The following is a 24,438-nucleotide window of genomic DNA, read 5'->3' as shown; positions in this document are numbered from 1 at the left end:
TAAAAAATTTCTACAGGTAGAATTTTAGTTATCAAAATAGGAACTTTACTGATTGGTCTTTGGGAACTGGTTTATTTTATAATCTTAATCATACAACGCTTTCCCATCTATTGCTAAGCTAAATAGAACAAATGACTCAAAAAGTGGGTTCTCCATAACAAGAAAAATTCACTACAACCAAAATAGATTTTCATGGACACTATCATGGCTCATTCAAATTATATCACATTAGTAAAAACTACTAATGAGACATTACAAAATAAATACAATATAAACAACACAGAAAAATCTAGAAAACTCACATTTTTCTCTCAAAATTTTTCCGAAAATTTTTTAAAAATTATAGCATACATAAAATTTAGTATCAAGCTTAGTAAATTATATTTAATTGCCATACATTTATCATTCTTTGATTCAAATTATTAAATTAATTTTAACTTATTAAAGAGTTTCTTCATTTTTGTGATATTTTTAATTATTTCCTAATTTATTCCCACAAGTTGTGTATAAGGGAAACTACACTTTCCTATCTCTCACAATGGGTTGCAAATTGCTTTTTAAAATCGATATATTGATTTTCACTTCCACCAGGCAGGAGTAAATACAAGTAAAAGTTTTATCATAACTGTGTCAACATTGGTTTCAGAAATTCTTTTAAATATTATAATTCGAGGCCAGGCACCATGGCTCACACCTGTAATCCCAGCACTTTGGGAGGCCAAGGCGTGTGGATCACGAGGTCAGGAGATTATGACCATCCTGGCTAACATGGTGAAACCTCGTCTCTACTAATAATACAAAAAATTAGCCGGGCTTGGTGGCAGGCACCTATAGTCCCAGATACTTGGGAGGCTGAGGCAGGAGAATCGCTTGAACCTGGGAGGTGGAGCTTGCAGTGAGCCAAGATTGTGCCACTGCACTCCAGCCTGGGCGACAGAGCAAGACTCCGTCTCGAAAAAAAAAAAAAAAAGCCAAAATTAAAGACATAATGGAGAAATATCTGTAACTCATATCAAAAATATATATATGTATAATTTGATGGATTGAAATGGCACCCTATCTCATTTATATCACATTGGTAACTGTGGATCTAACCTAGATATTTTTATTTAAAATACTTTTAATATCAGGTAGACTGAAAATAATTGGATCAAATGAAATTATCAGTAATATCTAATTGTGCATAGTTACATATAAGTCATATGTAAGTCATCTGTACTAATCCTAAAGGCCTCAAAATAATGGCAATAAATACCTATTTGAGAATCCTTATGATCATCTAAACATAAAATGAAACAGAAATGATAGTTGAATTCCCTTTCAGTGGAGGCGTCTGCACATCTTCAATTTATTTTACCAACAATTCATCTATCATATTCCATGTGCTTTGAGTAAAATCTTGAATAAGACATAGTCCTGGCATTGAAGGACGTTGATTAAAGCAAATATTTCACTCAATATTTTTAGGGATCAAACTTTGTTCATTTTGTTCTCAGACCTACCAAGAAATTTCTAAATTTATGTGGCTCAACAATGTAGAAATTTACATATCAGAACTTTCTAGTATCCACAAAAGCAACATCTGAGCATGTCAGGGTGCACTAGGGCAAATGCTCCTCTTACACCTGCTCCTACATTTCCTCTCTACCTGCTAATTTTCCCAGAAATAGTTTCCTGGAACGTGTACCACACTTAGAAGTCAAAACACTACCAGCAGTGATAGAGGTTCTTAATTGTTTAACTTGTGTTGGCCTTCTCTTTGTCATTTAAAAAGATTGTAATAAGGGATTATTTAAAAATATCTATGCAACCATATGCAATAATCAAAATGCATAATACTAAATATGGCAGGGACACCCACCAATTCAAAGTTCCTTGACTTAATGAGTGACCTGTAAACAAATGGATGTCTTCAACATTGAACTAAGCATCAGACCTAGACCTAATGGCACACTGGACTCATAGAAAAATCATGTATCCTCTCTACTATTCACATGGAAGACAAACATCCTACAAAATTAGTTACATATAATATTATGAAATTGTATTTATTTAAATATATATTTGTGCACATGGGTTTATGTGACTGTATGCCTCTCTATGTATATCACTATATCTTTCTAAAAATATATAATTTTACTTGTATATATATCCATATTAATCTATTCATTGAAAAATTATTTTTAAAATATACATCAAGCATTAATAATGGTTACTGTTTAAGAGTAAATCTCAAGTCACATTCTACGTTTTATATGTCTACATTTTTATAATAAATTTTAAATGTGGATAATATGAGGAAGGATGGAAATAAGAAAAAAATTGAGGTGTATTCATAATCTTAAATCACATATTTCAAATTTTAGATTTGAAAATATTAGAAATTTAGATGTTCACTTTCATCCATGAAAATAATATAGCAGAGAATATTAACCTTTCTTGTAGATGATTTTTAACCACACTAGAATAACTGAAAGACTCAGCATGCTTAATCCATTTTAATCAGACAAATCATCAAAGATACTGAATCTATGATAATTTACCAACATTAGTGTAGAGCTTTACAAATTGTAAGCCAGTATAAAACCTTGTATATTGGGTTTTTACACCTCTTATCATCACCTTTTATGGATAAAGAAAATGGCCTAAAGATCAGACACGCATGATGCGTTAATCCATGTCAGTATGCACCCTCTGCCATGTCTTCAAATCATTAAGCTCAGTTCTTTTCCATTGTGCTACACATCAGCACTTGCCTAAAACTGTACCTTTTAAATCAAACTGTTCTCATTTTACTTCTGGAGGCTTTAAACACTAGAAACTACTCCAAGCATATAGAATAACTAGAGTGAATGCTCCCTCCCTACAACCCACACATATACAAACTCCCAAAATATAATAGTAGAAGCCATTATAGAGAAGAACCAGTATCTTTATTTATTTATTATTTATATTAAAGGATCATCTGAAGAAAATTAAAGTGAAATTTGTCTTCAACCTCAACATTTATACTATCTCTCAGTTTTCATTTCCTCTTGTCCCAAAAATGTTAGCATATGATAATATAGCCCTCGTCTCTCAGTTTACTGGCAAGATCTTCCACAGTACTGTGTTAGGGATCTAGTAAAACACCTACCAATTGAAACCCATTCATTATCAAAGCGAAATGAGGGGATTTATCTGTAGAGCATCCAAACTGGACTGGGCAGTTGCCTACTCAAATAGCATATGCATGAACTTTTTTCTATATACATCCTTTGGTTTGGCTTAGAGCAGTGGTTCCCACTGAGTGGTTCTCAAAATTGCATTGAGAACCACTGCTCAAAATTGCTCTAAGCAGTGGTTCTCAATGTAATTTTGCATCCTCCCCAGGGGATAGTTAACAATGTCTAACAATGTATAGAGAGATTTTTTTATTGACACAAGTTGGAGGTGCTACTACTGGGATCTAGTGGGTAGAGAATAGGTATGCTACTAAGGAGCCTACAATACACAGAAAAGTCCCCCAGGAGAATGATAGAGCTCACAATACCAACAGCACCAAGGTTAAGAAGGCCTAATCTAAAATGCAGTACTATAGATATGTATAATGCAAGTATAATGAAGTCATACAATTAAGCACATGAGGGCTTAAAGTTCTGTACTTAACTAAAAAAAAAAGAAACACAAAGAACACCATATACATGCTTTGTCTTTAATGTGTCAATCTCTCTCATTCTTCACTAGACTTCACTGTGTCAGATATATGGATTCAAAAGAAGTAAGTTTTTCCTGGTCAATAAGTTCAATATGTTTTATCCTAGCTTGGTTGAAGTGTTACATGCATGTTTAGAGTCTGAAAGACAGTTAAGTCAGGTTGCAGATACTTAAGGTATACTTCTGTGCAATAAGTTAAATACAGGGCTGTTGGGACCCAAAAACTTGCAAACATGTGGTTTGTATTCATCAGACTGCAAAAATCAATGCAAAGCATAATAATGCTATTTATATCAGCCAATGGGACAAAAAGTACTTTATATTTATAGCAGCTTTCATCTAAATAATTTATAAAGTTGGAATAAATGACTCATATATTCTCACAAGTCCACTATATCTATTTGAAATCAGTCATTGAGAGGAATAATAATTTCCAAATTGCACAATGTATGGACTTCATTCTAGCACCGGGTGCTATTGCTCATACTTGTGACTGCTATAGCTAATTATAATCAGTCTGCACTGGATACAGTTACAGCTAGAGTTTCCTGCCACTCACTGTCCTTCTACTATTATATTCTCTGTTGCTATTGGGTTATCTTCAGCTGGGCATTTCTGTTGCATGTATAATAGCCAATGCTCATTTTCTACCTCCCATTGTTTTCAGAGAGGCAATCAATCTTGACCATTGGTATCAGTTCCTTTTTGTTTGTTTGGTTGGTTTTTTAAGTTGGCTATCTCTGAGAAAAAGCATCAGAAGTATAGTTCATAAAATACTCACCAAGGTGCACTAAGTGAATGTCTTCTGGGGGAAGTGCATCAGTTGACCTATACCAGGTCAATTTATTATTAAGATATCCAGAATTAAATAAACAACAGGAGGCTTGAGGGCAACTGCAATCATAATAGGTGATAGCACCAGAGTGTTACACAATGGAACTCATTATCTACGAGTATCACATCCTGTCTTCTTCCTCCCACATCCCAACAAGGTATATGTAAGATCTAGGCTGGACCTCAAACTCCTGATTTAGAATTAAGCATTTTCTCTGGTAAGACAAATACACTAAAATAAAAAAGAACAATTATTGCAGGAGCAAAGTCCCCTGCTTTGAAAAATCTGTGGGTGATCCCAGAGTGAAAAATAAAGGTTTGAAAACACAGTCAGAGCCTGTAGTTAGTTTTTTTGGCTGCATAACAAAATCTTCCTCTGATCTGTCTCTCGGCTCAAAGCAGTGATGCCATCACCTGAGCAAACCGAAAACCATAATACTTTTAGCTAAGATTTTTATTTTATTTTTTTCTTGACTTCCAACAGGAAAAAAGCAAGGAACATTTATTCTTGACTACAACATTAAATGCAATGAGACATTGAAATAAAAATATTTTAATAGCCCTAGCTAATAAAATTCTATTTTTTCACCTGTTACATATGAGAGGTTTGCCTAGAGCCACATCTGTACAGACAACACATACACACACACACACACACACACACACACACACACGCATAAGGCATAATTTACCTTGTTTTGAAGACATAAAAATCAAGACAAAATAATAGTTACTTCCACACTCAAACAAGAAGTTAAGAAAAGGAAATGCATGAGAGTTAACAAACATAAATAAAGTGTGTTGCTGATCACAGGAGCCTACCTAATTTCTTTTCATGCATCATTTATAAGTGCCCTTTAAAAGAAGCAAAAGTTTCATCTTAAGCTTTAATAAGCATTTAAGGCAGGGATTCGTGGGAAGAAAAAAAAAAGAATGAAAGAATATAAATGAGGCTTGTCCTGCTGCAGTTTCAGTGCTCAGAAATCACGTAATTTTAGAGGATACTGGAAAGGCAATAATTAAAAAAAGCACTATCGAAAATTCAATTTCAGTGCCCCTGTTTCTATTCTGACCATGCGTCCCCTCACTTTTACAGATAGACATAAATGACAGCTTATACTGATGCCATCACTATTGCAATGTGCCTTGCAGAGTATCCTTCCAACTTCTTCAGGGAAGACAACAGCACAGGCACAGATAAACATAAACAGACACGCAGCTGGATTCTGAGACTCGCATTCGATAGGCTCTATGGCAGCATTCCTGCATAAGAAAATTCAAATGTATACCAGCGATAAGGCAGCCTGCATTAGCTACAACTTTCCCCTCAGCCCTCGATCCTGTGAAACCCATCGGAGAGGAAGATTTCACCCAATATTGCTTTGACTCAGAACTGGGTAAAGCAGCCCCGCTGTACACAAAAATATTCATGTCACTAGAGAGTAAAGTGTCATTTATTGAAGCCTTACCTTGGCGGACTTGCCCTAACTGGTGGAAAGGAACTTAATTTATAAGAAGCAAAGAGAGGGGACTTTCCCAGAGCTCTGGGCACAGCTGCTCGCGGTCCTCGGAAAGCCCAGACTCAGGCTCCGCTCACCTCGAGCCCTGGGCTCCGAGGCTGGGTCTCTGCAGCTCCCGAGCGCGCCTCTGATTGGCTGGCGGCGCCTGTCTGCCTGATGCTGCGCTCTCCCGGTCTCTCCTCCTTCCTCTTCTCCCTGGCTCTCCTCTCCGCGGCTCCTTTCCCTTCTGCCTCCTTCTCCCCCCCAACCCCCCACCGTGCATATTTTTGGGGCTGCACAAATTCCACAGCACGCAAAACGGACACCCTTTAACCCCCTCAGCAAGGTCATGTAGAAAACAATTCAGCGCAAACTACTACTCCTAAATAAAATCCCTGATCCAAAGGCATCATCTTGGGTACCAGATTTCCTGAAAAATGACGGCCAGGACTCCGTGACAGTTTAGACCATCAATTCTCTGCGGGGGAGGGGAATGGGGAGCGAGAGGGGTTTGACTGTCAGATGGAGTGGGAGTAGCCACCGGGAGGGAACCAGGAAATCAGGCAGGGCAGGCGCTGATGTGGCAAGCTGGTAATAAATTTTCATATTCCCGTGCAAAGTCGTCACAGCCTGCTAAACATTCAACTGCTGGCTCATTCATCAGTGATCCATAGTCCGGTGGTAGCCATGAGATTTCGCTTGAGTGATGTCCTTTAACGCCTTCACCCAAAGTACTCAAGGTATGGAGGGTTTATATCAGACAGAGCTTCCCCTTGGAGGTCAGCATTTATATTTGTGAAGACGAATAGAAGCTGTGATGCTTTTCCAACCCCCTTTGATTGTGCCAGGAAACCTACACACACAGAAACTTCTCACCTCTTATCACTCCAGAATAAATTAAATCGATTTGCAATGTACATAGCTTTTGATAACAGGGATTTAAGGTCTGATGGGCTGCATTCAAAATTGATCTGGACAGCTGAAACAACTTTAGTACTTTCTCCCCGCCCGAAGTCACCCACACTCACCCATTGAGCACATCAAGCATCCTTATTTAAAGTAAACAAGTGTAGGAGTTTATCTAAATTGAATGACTAGTCTAAGGGCCCCTTGGCAGATATAATAAGAATTGTACAAGACCCTCCATCATTGCAAACACTAAGAGAAAGATATTACTTTTTCTGCTTAGCTGATAAAACTACAAATGCCCAGGTTCAGAATTTTAAAGGAACAAGGACTGAAGACTAAGAGAGGTAGAGTGATAGGGTGTACAAGCTCTAAAGGCAAGAAGACGTGGATTCAAATCACGGCTGGGACATACCTTTACATGTGAACCTGTGTAAGCTTTTACCCTTCTCTGAGCCTCAGGAGGCCACTCTAAAACCTGGAAGGCAATCCTCACTTTAGCAGGTCTCTGTGAAGATTTAAAAAATCTGTGTCCTTGTTCAAACTTATGATAAACTTTTGTTAAAGGTTGTATAATTTCTAATTACTCCCCTCTTTTCTTCTTCCCTGAGAAAGATCAAAGAGGTTGAAAAGATAAGGTAAGTTGTATTTCTTGGAAGTTTCTTGGGTCTGAGAGTGAATGTTTGAATCGGCTAAAGTTATATTTGACTATTTTGCTTGAGTGATGTGAAATGTGGAAGGATTTAATTTGATTTAGCTTTCGGAAAGACTAAACAAACCAACAGGAGCAATGAGGTAGAACAGGAATTGAATTATTTCTAATTGGGAAGGAATTGCACATTTCAGTGTTCTGTTGCTCTTAAGGAAGATGTTAGAAGTCAATTAGAATTTGGAAATTTCCAAAATTTAAACTTTTAGAAAAAAGTGGAATGGAAACAGCAGCATCAAGATAATATGCCAGTATTATATTGTGCATTATATATTCTTTATTATGCAGCTACTGTTTTAAATGAGGGATTCTCCTTGTGTAGTGTCCAGACACAAATTCTTAATTTATTTTTGTTTATTGAAAGAGGTATGAGAGAATACATTTCCAATCTTTCTATGTTGATGAAGCCCTGAGTGCCCAAAGAAAGAAATAGCTATGAAAAATAAAAGGGATAGAAAAAGAAACTTTAAGTCTGTAAGAGGTCCTATAGTTTGTTAAAATTCACGTTATGACATTCTCTAGAAAACCCTAACTCTGTTTATTTGACTGCCTCTAGTTGAATGAAATAAAATGTTTGTTTGCCAGCTTGCTACTGAAGCAGTGGCGGAGACACAAGCAATGAGCATCTTAGGGATACACTTCAAAACAAAACCTGTTTTTGCTGGCCTTCCTTGGTGGTTTTCCCTGGATAAGACTGTAATAAGTGCATCCAGTGGACAGTCATAATGGAAGTCAACAGGCACTTGCTCCTCAGTGCAATGACATGCAGAGGGAATTGTCAATACTGCCAACCAATACAATCCATTTCTAGAAAAAGAATTCATTCATCAAGGAAAGATTTGTATCTATGAAGCCACACTCTTGGAATAAGGGCTCTAGATTCTCCACAATCCCAATGATGCATACACACTGGGTTTAAATGGCTTCTGGAGTTTGACATTCTGAAACTGTGCCAATTTTCCCTAGCCATTGAAAAGTGGACTTGTCAGCCACTTAGTGCATCTCTTGTATTTTCAGCTCAAAACAAATAAAGAAACACAAAAGAAAAGAAGAAGAAGAAGAAGAAGGAAACAAGTGAACCAATGTGGAATTTGCTGCTGGGGAAAGCCAGGTGGTAGGCAGGTGCTTGTTTTCGCTTTATGTCTAAGATTACTTCAAAAAAGTGGACAGTGTATCAATCACCAGAATTTATTACAGAACTAATCTCTGAAAGTGAAAGCATGGACATTTCTGATACTGAATTCCCACTTGGGTTACCTTGGGAGAGTTATTAGAATCATTTTAGCTGGAGACAGAGACACATCTAACACACGATTGATGCTGGTCAGACTATAGAAACTGGAAAGATAAAATTGTCATGCTAAACGATGATCATTTTCTGAGAGAGAGACTCAGAAAATTGTCTCTTTAGATGGCATCTCATGCTTAATTTTACTCTGAAAATTTAGCAAGTTATGTGATGTTTCCAAACCTGAATAAGGGAGCAATGTAAATGAAATTTAGAGAGAAAACTCTTGTTATAATTCAGTTTTTAGAGCGGTCAACTGCACAAACATGGTGCATTGGCTGATTAACAGCTTTATTGAGATATCATTGGCATAAAAATTATTATATATTTAAGGTATACAACTTGATATTTTGATATGCATATACAATGTGAAATGATCATCTTATAACTAATTAACATATCTATCACCTCTATGTAGTTACTATTTTTGTTTACAAGAATAATATCAAAATATGTGATCTGATTTTTATATAAAGAAAAAGAGCTAGTAAATTATAAAGCAATAGGGAATTTCTCTGCAACTATTTATTTTATGTGTTTGGTTAGCAAGAACTATATTTTGTGTATTTTTGTTAAAAGAACAAAAGAGAAAACAAATTGATAAAAAAGTGATCTCTATACTATGAAAGATGATCTAATTTAGTTAACCTTTACTCATTCTGTTATCTCTCTTTAGTTTAAGAATTACAGAGTAGGCCAGGTGCGGTGGCTCATGCCTGTAATCCCAGCACTTTGGGAGGCCGAGGAGGGCGGATCATGAGGTCAGGAGGTAGAGACCATCCTGGCTAACACAGTGAAACCCCATCTCTACTAAAAATAAAAAAATAAAAAAATTACCCTGGCGTGGTGGCGGGCGCCTGTAGTCCCAGCTACCCAGGAGGCTGAGGAAGGAGAATGGCGTGAACCCAGGAGGTGGAGGTTGCAATGAGCTGAGATTGCGCCACTGCACTCCAGCCTGGGAGACAGAGCGAGATTCCGTCTCAAAAAAAAAAAAAAAAAAAAAAAAAAGAATTGCAGAGTACTGGTAAAACATTAATGCATTAAAATGAAAGACATCTATCAAGAAGGTTTCAAAGATAACCGTATGTGCAATTAATTCTAAAAAGTAGCATATTCCTTACTCATAATAATAATTAGATCCATGTGTTCACTTTTTAGATTTTTCTTCAATGCATGTATAATATCAAAGAACCAATGAGCTTTTTTGGCTCTCATGTGGTAGTATGAATAATTGACAAAGCAAATGGTAAAACTCCTCAATTTCTATTACACACATATTTTATTTCTGTAAAACAGATAATTGTTGTACTACAAATGATGAAATGAGGACACTGAGTTCCAAAATAAGTGAAAATATAATAGATGATGAATTCTAGCTTTAAGTATTAAAATAGAAAATATAAAGTATATGCCAGACTTAAAAAAAAAAAAAAAACTCAACTGTTGGTAAACTGGGGATTTGTTGAGAATAAAGTAGTGCAGAAAGAATAGAGTTAAGCAAATATTTTCCTAACTTTCAAAATTTAAATGAATATGGATGCTATAAATTAGAAATTATTGAACTAAATGTGGAAAGTGGAAAAGGTATAAGATGACTTATTAAAGCGATGAGCAGACTGCTACAGGAGAAAACAGTGGGACCACCTGGGTTTGCATTACATTCACAAATAAGTCATTCCAGAAAAATGCCATTTATTTCTATTCCGGACATGCAAGACTGGAAATAGAAAAAAAATGTATATGATCTCTACATCATCATCATCATCATCGTAGCCCTCATGATTTCGTTATAGCCCACATGGAGAATTTTAAGTACAGTTTTTGGGTGTTGCTACTACAATTTTTGAGTGTTGGGTGTTTAAGTACAATTTTTGGGTGTTGCTACAATTTTTGGGTGTTGCTGTAGTAAGCAACTACCTAAGCATGTTTAAAAATGTCAAAAGTGCTTACTCAAGGAAGGTTTCCAGTAGATAGCTGTAGAGCTCCAACTCCAAACCTGCCCTGAAACTGGCTTTTATCAATACCATGAACACCAAAGTCATTCATGAAGAAATTGTCCCTTAACAGAGTCAGTATATTTGGATGAAGAACTACAAATTTCATAAAGGATCTTGAAAAACTTGGGTGACATCTCAAATATAATGAAGTAGAAATTCCATAGCTGTATCCCCAAGTATGAATGTATTAAATATATGGTAGTGGGGACAGACTTATAACCAAAACCTGTGAATATGATTTAGATATTTCTACTGACAATAATTTCAGTAAAAATCAGTTATATGACACAGTTATCAAAAGTGTAAGTATAAATTTAGACATCCTTAATAATAGCAAAGCACCACAATGAATGTGGTGCTATTACTATCTCTGCACTATTAAAGATGAATTACAAAAATATTGAGAACTTATTTGGAATATTGTATTTTAAGATCATAGCTAATTCGATTGGTTTTAATTAATGTATATTTTTGTTAGCCTCACCAGATTGTATTCATTCAGTTGACAAAGCTGATACCATCTCTAACTCCTCTATTTTGCTCACCACTTGAACTACACCTATTCCTTGCTTTTTCTGTAGCACACACATATACACACATATAGATATATACACATATATAGAGAGATAAATAGATATTATATATATAGATATACCTCTATATATCTTTTCTGTGTACACACACATATACACGCATATAGATAGACAAACATATAGATATCGATATATAGATAATAGATATATAGATATACCTCTTTATCTATCCTCTTAGTTCTGTTTCCCTGGAGAACCCTGACTGATACAATAGGTAATGTTATGGCCATTTTACTAATGAAGATATTCGGCTCATATATTTACATAAATTTTCATGTTTGTTTAGTTCCAGATACTGTGCCCTTAATTATTATGCCACGCTTCCTCTAACTATAACACAAGTTGCTAAAATGGCATATTGGCAGACTATTAAAAGTATTTTTTAGCCTAAAAAATTAGAGACTAGTTAAACCTGTTGGAGAAAATGCTTTCTGAGAGGAGGTATTCTTTGAGCTGTATTCTTTGTTCTGAATCTTGAAAGAGGAATAAAGCAGAGGTGGCTACAGAAAAAGCAAGGAATGGGTATGGTTCAAGTGGTGACGAAACGGTATCAGCTTTGTCAACTGAATGAATGCAATCTGGTGGGGTGTATATGTGTGTATATGTGCATACATGTATATACACACACATATACACATATATACACATATATGTACACATATATACATATATTTATACACCTCTCTATTCCCTTAGTTCGATTTTTCTGGAGAATCCTGACTGATATAATAAGTAATGTTGTTAATAACTTTCTCTATCATTGAACATTAATGTCATCCCAAGTTTTTGATATAAACAATGCTTTAACGAACATCTCCATTTATAAATTTTTCCTGGGTCTCTGACTATGGAACTTGAAAAGGCTACTGAAATTGAAACTACTCAGTAAAATATATGAATGTTTCTCAAAACTCATGATTACTTTATTGCTTCCCAACACCACTAGTGAGGAGTAAAAGATTAATTAGTTCCTCACTACCCTCTAGCAATAACATTTTTTGCTTTTCTCAGTCTACCAAGTCAAATGCTAACCTCTTCCAGTATATATATATATATATAGAGAGAGAGAGAGAGAGAGAGAGAGAGAGAGAGAGAGATGTACATGTGTGTCTCTGCGTGTATATATAAAGAGAATATATATATATATATATATATATAGAGAGAGAGAGAGAGAGAGAGAGAGAGAGAGAGATGTAGAAAAAGATATATAGAGAAAAAGCTCATGCAATTACGGAGGCTAAGAAGTCCCATGATCTGCGCCTGCAAGCTGGAGGCCTAGGAAAGCTGCTGGTGTATTTCCAGTCCAAACATGAAGGCTTGAGCACCAATGCTCAAGGACAGGAAAAGATATTCCGGCTCAAGCAGAAAGCAAATTTGTCCTTTCCTCTTCCTTTTTATTCTACTCAGGCACTCAATGGATTGGATGATGCACACCCACATTGACAAGGGTAGTCTACCATGGTTAATGCTAAGCTCTTCCAGAAATACCCTTGGACGCACTTTGAAGTACTGTTTTACCAGCTATCTAAGCACCTCTTAGCCCAGTCACATTGAAACATATAATAAACCATCACGCCTATTTCTAGGCTTCCTAGGAAAATTAAATATGCATAGAAAACTATCAGGCATATAGTAAAATGTATATAAACTTGTTTTTTTATCATTATATATTTGCATATCTGTTTCTTAATTGAATGCAAGCTACAAATGTGTATCTGGTACAAGAAATGTCTTAATGCAGCTAGGTATAATATACATAACTCAAGACTGGCATTGGAAGACATAGAGTCAAGCCATACGTTGACCACTCATATTAAATATAGAGTTGTTGAACCAGGTTGTTTTACTGTCTGAACATACTACCTCACTTTTAGACTAGGATACTACCCTCATCTGATAGAGCTGTTGCAAGCTTTAAAAAAAAAAAAAAAAAACTTTAAGCATGCCAAAAGGTCTAGTATAGTCTTTGGCATAACAAAGACTTGGATAATGGCTAGCTAAATCCCAGTTTTTGTAAGTGCTCAGTAAATGTGTACTACTATTATAAATCATATTTGCTTCCTGTGCTTCCTTTATAGCAGAAAGAGGCAAGTCACAAATAAACAAAATCTTACCTGGAAGCTTTTCATTAAAAGAAAAACTACAGCTTCCATAGAATATCCTGGGGATAGTACTCACTCAATTCAACCTCCCATATCTGCATTTAACATTTTGGCGCTATGTAATGAAAATTGACATTTAGAAGATCCTGAGGCATTTTAAGATTCTTAACCACCAAAGAAATATATTGCACTCAGGGCACAATATTTACAGTACCACTAAAGAGGCAAATGTTCAAAATCATTTTAATGACTTTTGTTTACCAAAAAAAGGGTTATTTTATTAATAGTCAATGAATCAGAACTTGAGGTTGACCAAATCATTGATCTTTTCAGAACTATATTCAATTTACTAATGTGCATTTATGCCCATTCACTAAAGTATAGTAATATATAGTAACTCAAAATTACTGTTTTCCTTAGGAACATCTTATGAGAGACTTTGAAAAATGATGCATATATTGTGCCTCTTAACATTTAATATATCAGATTTTTCTGTCACTAGAAGTTCTTATGCAATATTTTCAGTAAATTATCAGCATTATATTCTACAGTGTACATGTTTTGGATTTTCTCTATTACTGAACATTAATGTCGTTCCCAAGTTTTTGATATAAACAATGATTTAATGAACATCACAGTTTATAAATCTTTCCTGGGTCTTTGACTATGGCACTTGAAAAGATTACTGAAATTGAATATACTAAGTAAAATATATGAATATTTCTTGAAACTCATGATTACTTTACTGGTTCCCAACACCATTAGTGAAGTGTAAAAGGTTAAATAGTTCCTCACTACCTTCTAACAATACCATTTTCTTCTATTTGCTTATTCCAATAGTTGAAAATTAAAATCTCATTGTTTTAATTTCTGTTCATGTGGTTACTAGAATGTTTATTGATCATTTTTTGTCTTCCTTTCATAATTTCTGTTCATATCCATTTCTCTATCATGTTATTGCTAATTGGGAAATATAATGGATTTAAATTGTCTTAATGCTCAGTCAGGGGATACGCTAGAAAATTCTGAAATTTCTATTGTTCTTTCTTACACATTACCAAAACAACATGGGTCTCTGTGAACATAAATATATATACATACATACATGAATATATGTACACCTGACTAGATTTATTCAGAAAATACAAACAGAATATCAGCTAACAAAGCAATGATCTAGGTTTTGTAGAGGGATATAAAGAAGCTAAGAAACTAGAAAGAAGTTACTAAAATGAAATGCAATACCATAAATTCCATAAGCTATGTATGGATAATGTCCCTTGTATATTAAAAAATAATTACTTTCAATGAGTTGATAAAGCATTGTTGGGATAGGTAGAATTTGAGGTAGGTTTTAAATAATAAAGAGGCCTAAAATAGAAATTGATGAATGGAAAAACTTTTAAAACAAAATAAAATATTTTAAAAAGCAAGTATCTCTCTAGAGACCTATGCATCAGAATCTCCAAAGAATGTGGCCCTAGCTATTTAAATTTAAAAATAGTTCCACAGAATATTCTGGATGGCTGTACACTGTTATTGCACATATATTTATGATATGTTTTGATTGACTTTTATACTCTCTCTTAAGATCCCCAAAGCAGACTTACTATAGAACTCAGGCATTTCTGAGAAGATGAATAAAATGGAATACAACATTTACAAAATTCAACCTCCTTTTCTGGGCCATTGCCGGACAATCTCAAGCATTAATTACTCCTGTATCTAGGCTTCCAGTATCACTTTGTTTTCATTCATACCTAGGTACTCAGCGGAGAGTAACATAATGTGTCCATAATCATATCCTTATGCCGAGGTAAACTCTAAAGTCTTTGAGAACCAACAGAAAGTATACTTTAAAGTTTTCTATCCCAGCATTTGCCTCAACTGATTGCAGGTCAACCTAAGTGCAAGGTTTATGGACTGCAACAATGGTAAGCTATAGCCCATACCTCAAGAAGCTTATAATACAGTGGAGGATGCATAAATGTCAACATTTCATCATAATGCAATACTATCATAAAGGCACACATAGGGTGTCATCAAAGTTTCTTAATTCATCTTGAGTAGGTGGAGAAAGTTTCCTAGAAGAGCTAAGTTGGACAATAAAGAGATATTACTCTAAAATGACAGGAAGAGGGCAGAGAGCATGACAGGTGTTTAAAGATGTTCATAAAACCTTGTATACGAAAAGAAAGTCAGGTAGAAGCAGGCTGGAAACATGAAATGGAAAATCAGGGCAAAGTGACCATGCAGAAGTTATATTTGTGTTAGGGGCCTTGGACTACATTAAATTGGTGATTTAAACCAGGATAATGAAATGGTAATATTTGATTTCACAACTAGGTCTCCGCCCCGCTGGCAAAGTGGCCAAGCTTAGGGGAGTAAAATTCAATACATGGGGACCAGTTTAGAAGTTATCCAGAATAATCTAGAATGTTATTACGAGTTTATTGGCTACATAAGTTTTGTTAGAGAAACAAGTATGAAGACAGGCTAAACTATTTTAAAATAATAAAAAAATTAAAATAGGATGACTTTGGTTATTGACTTTGGAAATGGATGGGTGTGATGAGCAAGGGACAATTCCAGGCTGTTCTCATGAATCTGGCTAGAGTGTTTGTATTGTCAGGGAGGGCACTGGCAGAGGAGGACTAGTTTGAAGGAAGGAGATAATAAATTGATTTGAGGTCACATTGACTTCGATAGGACCATTAGATATCAACAAATTATTGTCCTGTTGGTTGTTTCATGCTAAGAGAACAATTCAGAGTTCAACATAAAATTTGAGGAGACATGTATATATAATTGTTCAATATCTGTTTTCCATGGATTTTTTTCAAGGATGGCAGAAAGAAGGACAGAACCCTAAACAGTATTAGTATTGTAGTGTGAGTCAAGGGGGAGAATCCTTTCAAGTGGAAAATAAGCAGTCATAGATGCAAGACAAAAAATACGAGTTTAGGGTCACAAAATTAATGAAATAGAGAAGGCTGCCAAGCTTAGATAAATGAATCATATTAACTTTGGTAGCATAAGAAGTGAACTCTCATGTTAAGTTTGGCTATTTGTAACAATGGAATTGGCAGTCAAGAAATTGGTGGTAAAAGAAGACAGCCTGGCAGTAAATGAAAAAAAATACAGAACAAGGTGGAATTATTTTTCAATAAAGGAAGAAGAGAATCGTAAAATTGAAACAAAGCATCATGGAATTCAAGAAAGAAATGTTAAATTACTATTATCATTGTTTGAATGGAAGATAATTTACCTAGTTAAAGAGAAAGTAAACTATAAAAGATAATAAGGTGCTAAGGAAAAAAGAGAAAAAGTAAAATATTAGATAAAGTCCCTGAAAACACAGGAGATTTAAGAAGATGCCAGACCTGTTTCTCATTCAGGGCTTCTCACGACATGGAAGGAACTATTATTTACACACACACACACACACCCCTTCTAAACACACACACATATACACATAACTCCTCCACAATTGCCCACATAAAACTGTGGACACAACCAGGCACGGTGACTCACACCTATGATCCTAGCACTTTGGAAGGCCAAGGCGGGTGTATCACCTGAGATCAGGAGTTTGAGACCACCAGCCTGGCCAACATGGTGAAATCCTGTTTCTACTAAAAATACAAGATTAGCCGGGCATGGTGGCAGGCACCTATAATCCCAGCTACTCGGGAGGCTGAGGCAAGATAATCGCTTGAACCTGGCAGGCGGAGGTTGCAGTGAGTTGAGATTGCGCCATTGTGCTCCAGGCTGGGCAAAAAGAATGAAACTCTGTCTCAAAAATAATAATAATATTAGTAATAGTAATAATAATAATAATTCTGGACACTAGCCTCAATGTTTTTCTCACCACCAGGACTAGCTACATAATTGGGAGAATGAGAAAACAGTGCAAAATGAAAATGTCGGGATTGTTAAAAATTATTGGGAATTTCAGGATGACCACAGCAGAGCATTAATACCAAGCATGAGGCCAATTCTGAATATGGGGCTTTATGCAACTGCAGAGGTCACAGGCTCATGAAGCAGCCCTACTCATCACTTCTACCAATCCAATGAATCAAGCTCCACTTATCTTGTTTTATCGATAATTCTCAAATTATGTATTAAGTTCCATCTCAAGTTCTTTCAGATTCATATAGTCCCCCAATTAAACTATCATCTCTTTTGTTAATTAGGTATGTAGGATGACTGTCACAGAACAGGAGTGCTGACCTTTCATATCATGGCAGTGAGACCAAACTATATGGTGAGGGGGTGGGAGGCAGTAGGAAAAGTGTTCCTAGTTTTTGTCCCTTACATAATAAGTTGTGGGAACAGATGAATTAGAATAAGAGCACAATATAGGGATGGCGTTGGCCTAGTGGGGACACTGTCTACACAATCCAAGATTTTTAATAGATTACTAAACTATATTGACTGAATACACAATGGTTGATTAGCACTCTGATGGTTGTGTTACAGGATAAAAAAGCTGTAATTTATAGTTACAACCAAAAAGATATAATGAATGCCTTTAACTTAGTACAAGAATAAAAAAGGGAAAAGTAAACAAATTGGAGACATTTAGAGAAAGGATTACGCATAACATAGTGGAGCTAAAAATAAGAGTTTTATAGCTTGATCCTGGAAGAAAAAAAGTGGCACTGTCAGTAGTAGAAAGTGAGAAGAAAGTTGTAAGATCTGGTTAGAAATATAATAGTTTTGGTTTGAAATATGCTGATGTTGAGGTGTTAGCCAAACATTTTGAAGAGATAGCCAAGAGTCAGTTGGCAATATTAGATTGTGGCTTGGGAAAATAGCTTTGACTGGGAGACAGAATTTTATGAGTCAGCCACAGATGATTATGTTGATAATAATAATAATGATATATGCTGTACAGCCCCTAATGGATGAGAGGAAAGTTTCTAGAGGATCAGTGATAGAACTAGCAAGATGATGAGAGAAAGAAAGAGCAGGTGAAATATGAGAATGGAAAGGAGAAAAATAGAGGAGAGAAAAGAAGGGAGAAGAAAAACGGCACTTTAAAGGAAAAGTCTGAAGAGCTGATCAGAAAACACTACAAGATATTTAGTTGATATGAATTTAAAAAGCCATTTTAGTAAAATGTAACTTTATATTACTAATTAGTAAACAGAAGTTTATTCACATTTGCAAAGGTTGGCAAAGTCAAAATGTGGCAACTCCAGGGTAAGGTTTGGTTACTGTGAAAAAATGATGTAACTAAAAATAGATCAAATTAACTTAGAATAGTAGAGATTTACATATTCTACAGCATGCAAAATTGTCAAATGAAGTCTCATAATTTCTTTTTATTTTAATGCATGGGAAGCTTGATCTTCATTTGAGAATGTGTGATTAGCTATGCTTTACCATTTCCTTGCTTATTCAATGTTGCTTTATAAAAGGACTGCCAAGTGGTAAGCATATATACTTATTCATGGAGAAAATTAAAGATTGTATTGAAAGCAAGCAGTTGAAATGTGAATTCTAGTACTTTCCCCTACTGAGTGTATAGGTGAATATGTGTTTGAGGGCATAAGAGGAAGAGTAGGTGTTATATAATAAGTGCTATTTATATTACTACCTTGAAAAAAAAACTTGGAACATGACATAAAGTCTGATTATTTTTAACTCAGAAAAAAATGTATAGAGGCCATCAACCTCATAAAGAACAGAACAAGCTAAAAAGAGAACAGTGTCTCTGAAGCATTGTCCAGAAAGTGTGTCCAAAATAAATTCCATATTGCCAGGGTTAATTTGGGACTCTAGGAAGATTGGTTAGATAAAATGGGATTTCATTTTCATATCTCAGGATGCCTTATGTCATTATTCTTTTTCCTTTTTTTACTGCAAGTCAATTGCATGTGGTGTGCTGAAATAATTTCTCTGTAGGTCTCTTGTGTTGTATAAGCCCAGGCCTTTCGGTCACCGTAGGCAATTGAGAATTACACCACAGGTTCAGGTGAACAGTGAAAATCAGGTTTTAAATTCATTGTTCTGCTCAGCATTAGGCCCTCAGAGTGGCAAAATTAAAGTGTAGGTAGGGATAGGTTATTCCCGGAACACTGCAGTCACACTGAGCATACACATAGGCCTCAAGTCATTTTCAAAGTGGCACTGTCATTGTCCTTCTCTGTCTATCTAAAGATTCCTCAAGCTGCCAATATTCATATATCAGGGTTGGCAGTTTTACACACAGTGTCCCTAACCATATGTTCTGCTCATTGTTACAAACTAGTCATTATTGACATTGATGGTTTCCTTATCACATTCCTCAAGCCAGAATTTTCCTCTCTAAAGTCCCCTAAATCTTTCCAGTACATTTCTACTACATTTTGAATTTTACTTCGCACATTAAAGGGATCCAATTGATAGAACTTTTCTATTGAAACATCATTGGCCCCATTTAATTAACCATTTCTGAATTCCCCCAGAACACTATTGCACATATGGTAGATACAGTTCTTATGCCATTCGTTTATTTTTAATGGAATTTGAAAACAAATCTTTAGACTTTGGATAGAGACTAACTTCAGTCAAATTTGTCAGCTTTGCCACTTATTTGGTTCATTGCCTTTAATAAGCACTGGCTCTCAGTTTGCACATCTTTTAATGGTATAATAGCACATTTCTGGAAGACAAGTTGTACTAATTACACATACTGCAGGCAATAACTTATGTAATTTACCTCTTAGAGTATGTGATGCATGTATAGGCTCAATAAGTATAACAATAGACACAACCTCTCAGTTACCACTATGATTTTACCAAACTGTACATATATATAACATATTTCCAAATGTGACTAAGTTATAAGTGACCACAACAAGGACGAGAACACATTACAAAAGAAAAACAGGGAATGATTTGCGGAGATATCAATATGGTTCATTTATTAACATCTTGTGCTATTGAGATTATCTACTTCTCTGAAAAGCGAAAGGCGGGACTAAAGAAGGGATCTGCTGCCATCCACAATCTGCTCAGGGGAGATATAGATTTTTCTCTATTTCAGAGTTCCAGAGGACAAAAATCAGAGCCTAGAGATAAAGAGGATTGGTTTGCCGATCACGGAATCTGTAGAGCCAACAATGTGTATGTGAAACAGAGAAAAAGTCAAAAAGGAACCCAACCAAAAAAAAAAAAAAAAGAGCAATTCACCTATTGGGTGTGTTTCCTGCTAAATTGTCACAGTTTACATGCAAATTAATTACGATGTGAACCTATTCAATCATTTTAGAACATTATCAGTGTTGCCTTTACTAATTTTAATGGATTTTTTCTGAAATCAGCTGGAATAAGTATACATTAGGATGTGAAAAGATAAGTGTGTATTAAAACCAGTTAGGAGAGTCAAGCAATGCTTTTGGCCCAGTTTAGAAAGTTAAAAAGGCACAACAAACCCCACAAAGTTATTCAAATCTGCAAACTTTATTAAAATTGCAACATATATAAATATCAGTATGTGGCTGTGTGTGTGTGTGTATTTGTACATGTTGGAGGGTTGCGGGTAGAAGATTAAAATAGTCATTTTCTGTTACAGTTTTAAGTTGCTGGATGTCACACTACTCTCTAAATTGTTCTGTCTTCAGATTGTAAACACAGACTTCAAATGGGCAAATGTCTCTTCCTAGTAATTGTACTATATTTCCCATTTTTTAAAAAAAAAATGTCCAAAATGAAAATTCTCAATTATTTGTCTCTTCCCTGTCCTACGACCTCCTTTTCTCCTCTACTAACAAATGATTTTATATCAATTTTATTTATAAAATAGACATAATAGGCCGGTCGCGGTGGCTCAAGCCTGTAATCCCAGCACTTTGGGAGGCCGAGGTGCGGATCACGAGGTCAGGAGATCGAGACCATCCTGGCTAATACGGTGAAACCCCGTCTCTACTAAAAACACACACACACAAAATTAGCCGGGCATGGTGGCGGGCGCCTGTAGTCCCAGCTACTCGGGAGGCTGAGGCAGGAGAATGGCGTGAGCCCGGAGGTGGAGCTTGCAGTGAGCCCAGATTGAGCCACTGCACTCCAGCCTGGTCGACAGAGCGAGACTCCATCTCAAAAAACAAACAAACAAACAAACAAACAAACAAACAAAAAAAGACATAATAACAAAATAACTATTTTTCTTGTCAGCAAATCTAGTAAACTACTTGCATCTAATACATCGTTTTTTGTATCATACTTTAGTTCATTCTCATGTTACAGTGATACGTGTGCTCTTATCTAAAGCCAACTACTTGCTGTTTGCTCGCAATCCAAACTTCTAGGGATTGTCCTTCATATCTCTCATTTAGTTTTCTAACTCATCAGCAAGGCCTCGACATGGTCTGGATCTGGCTGGAATGATTTTTACTATTTTTACTGGTCCAAGCCACTTTCTTTTCTTACCAAGGCTCCAGCAACAGCGCCCCCACCCGCAAGGGAACCTCCTGTTTTCTGCACAGCAGAGACTATTACATCAAGGTGAAACCATCACTATTTTAGCAACTGGGCATTGTCTCTGACCTGTCATCCTGTATTCCTCACATGAATGCTAAAGGAGGTCTAAATATCCAGCTCCTTCCATATACATAATTCTTGCATTCAGCCCTCCCTTGAAAGGGTGGGGTCGATTGGAGAGAACACTTCACCCAATTGCATGGCAAGCTATTGTCTTCTACACTCATTAATTAATTTCATTTTTCATAAATATGAATAGGCCACCAACGATTAGCCAACATATGAGGAAACTTAAGCAGTAATGAAGATATCTAAGATGGAACAATTATTAACTTTGGAAATGAATAAATAAAACTCTGGGATAGAAAACATTCGTAAATTTAAAAGATGTCAAACCTTTATAAATAGTTCAATAGATGGGTTGGATTACAGAATAGGTGTACTACAGAATACATTGTTGATAAAGAAGAAAAGACTTAAAATGTGTGGCATTGAAGAAATCACTACAAAGAGAAACATCACATGAATATAAAGAGGAATAGTGGGTGTGTCAAATTCCACTATCTATCTACAAGGAGTTCCAAATAACACAGAAAATAAAAAGTAAATTTGAAGACCCAATAAAATGAGTTGAGGAACAGTGGGTGTGTCAAATTCCACTATCTATCTACAAGGAGTTCCAAATAACAGAAAAAATAGAAAGTAAATTTGAAGAGCCAATAAAGTGAGTTAAGAATCCCTGTGATTGAGGGAAGACACAAGTCTTTCTTCATTCACTGAAAATAACCACAAAATTCTAAAAGGGAATAATAGGAAAATACGTATACATTTCTGGAGAAATTTGAAAATGCCAGAACTAAAGACAAATTCTAATGAAGTCTATATAGAAACAAAAATAAATAAAGCAGATTATCTACCGAGAAATAAACATCCGAATGACACTAGATATCTCACCAGTGGCACTGAATACTAGAAGACAGCGCAGAGCCTAATCTGAACAGATGCTTGAATCTGGCATTTACTGCATAACTTGCCATATTATCCAATCAAAAATAATGGCAAAATGAGTATATTTGAACATGAAAACTTCAGGAATTTAGTCCACATTTATATATAAACAAAGTATATATATATATGTACACACACACACACACACACTTTCCATGAATTGATAAATTGATTCTTATGATTAAATAAGTTTGAGAAATGACCATTAGACATTAAACTTAGGAGACTGTTCTTTGTCAACAATTTCTATATATATATACACATATCTACACACATGCATACATATACACACACATACATATACATATACATATGCATACACACACATATATATATATATATAATTTTCAAGTTATTTAAGATGGTTAATAACCAAATGAGAAAGAATGAAACATAAGTAAACAAAAGAAAGACACTGATGCAAACAATACTGGTAAGAATATAGATTCATACAAAAGAATCATTAGGTTAATTTTGCCTAATTATAAAACTAATTTTGGATCTTCTTAGACCAACTAAATTAGCTTCTTCAGTAAAGATGTCTAAACATCTGGATATTTAACAACCTTTCATGGATTGATTTCTATGATTAGACGTGTTTGGAGAACGACCATTAGCACTTGACATTTGGAGATTGTCCTTTGAGTAACAATTTGAAAGAGATAGAATTCCTTATGGGCATTAACATATTTATTGAATTTCCTTTTGATAAAGTCAGAAAATAAGAGAACAACTAGGTGTTCAAATCAATATTAAATTCAATAACATATAACACACTACATAACATGCCACAAGATTGAAAAGGCAAGATGGAAGGGGGTAAGTATATAGATTTCATTATTTTTGTTAAAAGTACGGCATCAACAGATAACAACTTGATTGGAGAAATCAAAAAGAAATTTTTTTAACCATAAAGGCATAGACTAGAAGAATTAGAGATGGCAAGCAGAAGGGTTTGGGGGGAAATAGATCATTTATGTGTGTTAAATTTATTTTCCACAGAAGTAGGGAGTTAATAGATAAATAATTTTTTCACAAGTTATGAGAATAATAAAATTATTTACAATAATATTTTCTACCAAAAGAATTTAAAATAGGAATTACTTTAGGGAATGGAGCTTGAAGGAAAAACTTTTCTTCTCATTTAAATATTTGGAACTGTTAGAATTTTTAAACTACGAGGATATCTACAATGTCTACAATAACAGCAACCAAGATGCTCATTAAAATGATAATTAGAAACAAATAAGTGTTAGTGCTCAGACTGATGAAATATGAACTTACTTTTGATTTTCCGGTTTTCTACTTCTCCCTGTTTCCGTATATTCCTAAAT

At 35.2% G+C, this 24,438-nt stretch overlaps 1 protein-coding gene across 7 annotated transcripts in view; it reads right to left on the bottom strand.

Moving 5' to 3' along the window:
• CDH18 (cadherin 18) overlaps positions 1-24,438 on the bottom strand; it is a 1,109,578-nt gene that overhangs the window by 517,845 nt on the left and 567,295 nt on the right. For 3 of the 7 annotated variants that reach the window (XM_526963.8, XM_016953515.4, XM_003310770.6), the window contains exon 1: positions 6,000-6,165. The exons of 3 other annotated variants lie outside the window; for them this stretch is intronic. The gene's annotated coding sequence lies outside the window, so the exon portion shown is untranslated. Of the gene's footprint in view, positions 1-4,477; positions 4,591-5,999; positions 6,166-24,438 lie in introns of those variants that run through there. One more of the 7 variants, XM_063811381.1, reaches the window with a different exon arrangement.

Source organism: Pan troglodytes, chromosome 4 (assembly GCF_028858775.2).
Source record: "Pan troglodytes isolate AG18354 chromosome 4, NHGRI_mPanTro3-v2.0_pri, whole genome shotgun sequence".
NCBI classification, from domain to species: domain Eukaryota; kingdom Metazoa; phylum Chordata; class Mammalia; order Primates; family Hominidae; genus Pan; species Pan troglodytes.
Note: the sequence above shows the minus strand (reverse complement) of the source record. Positions and strands in the feature narration are given on the sequence as shown.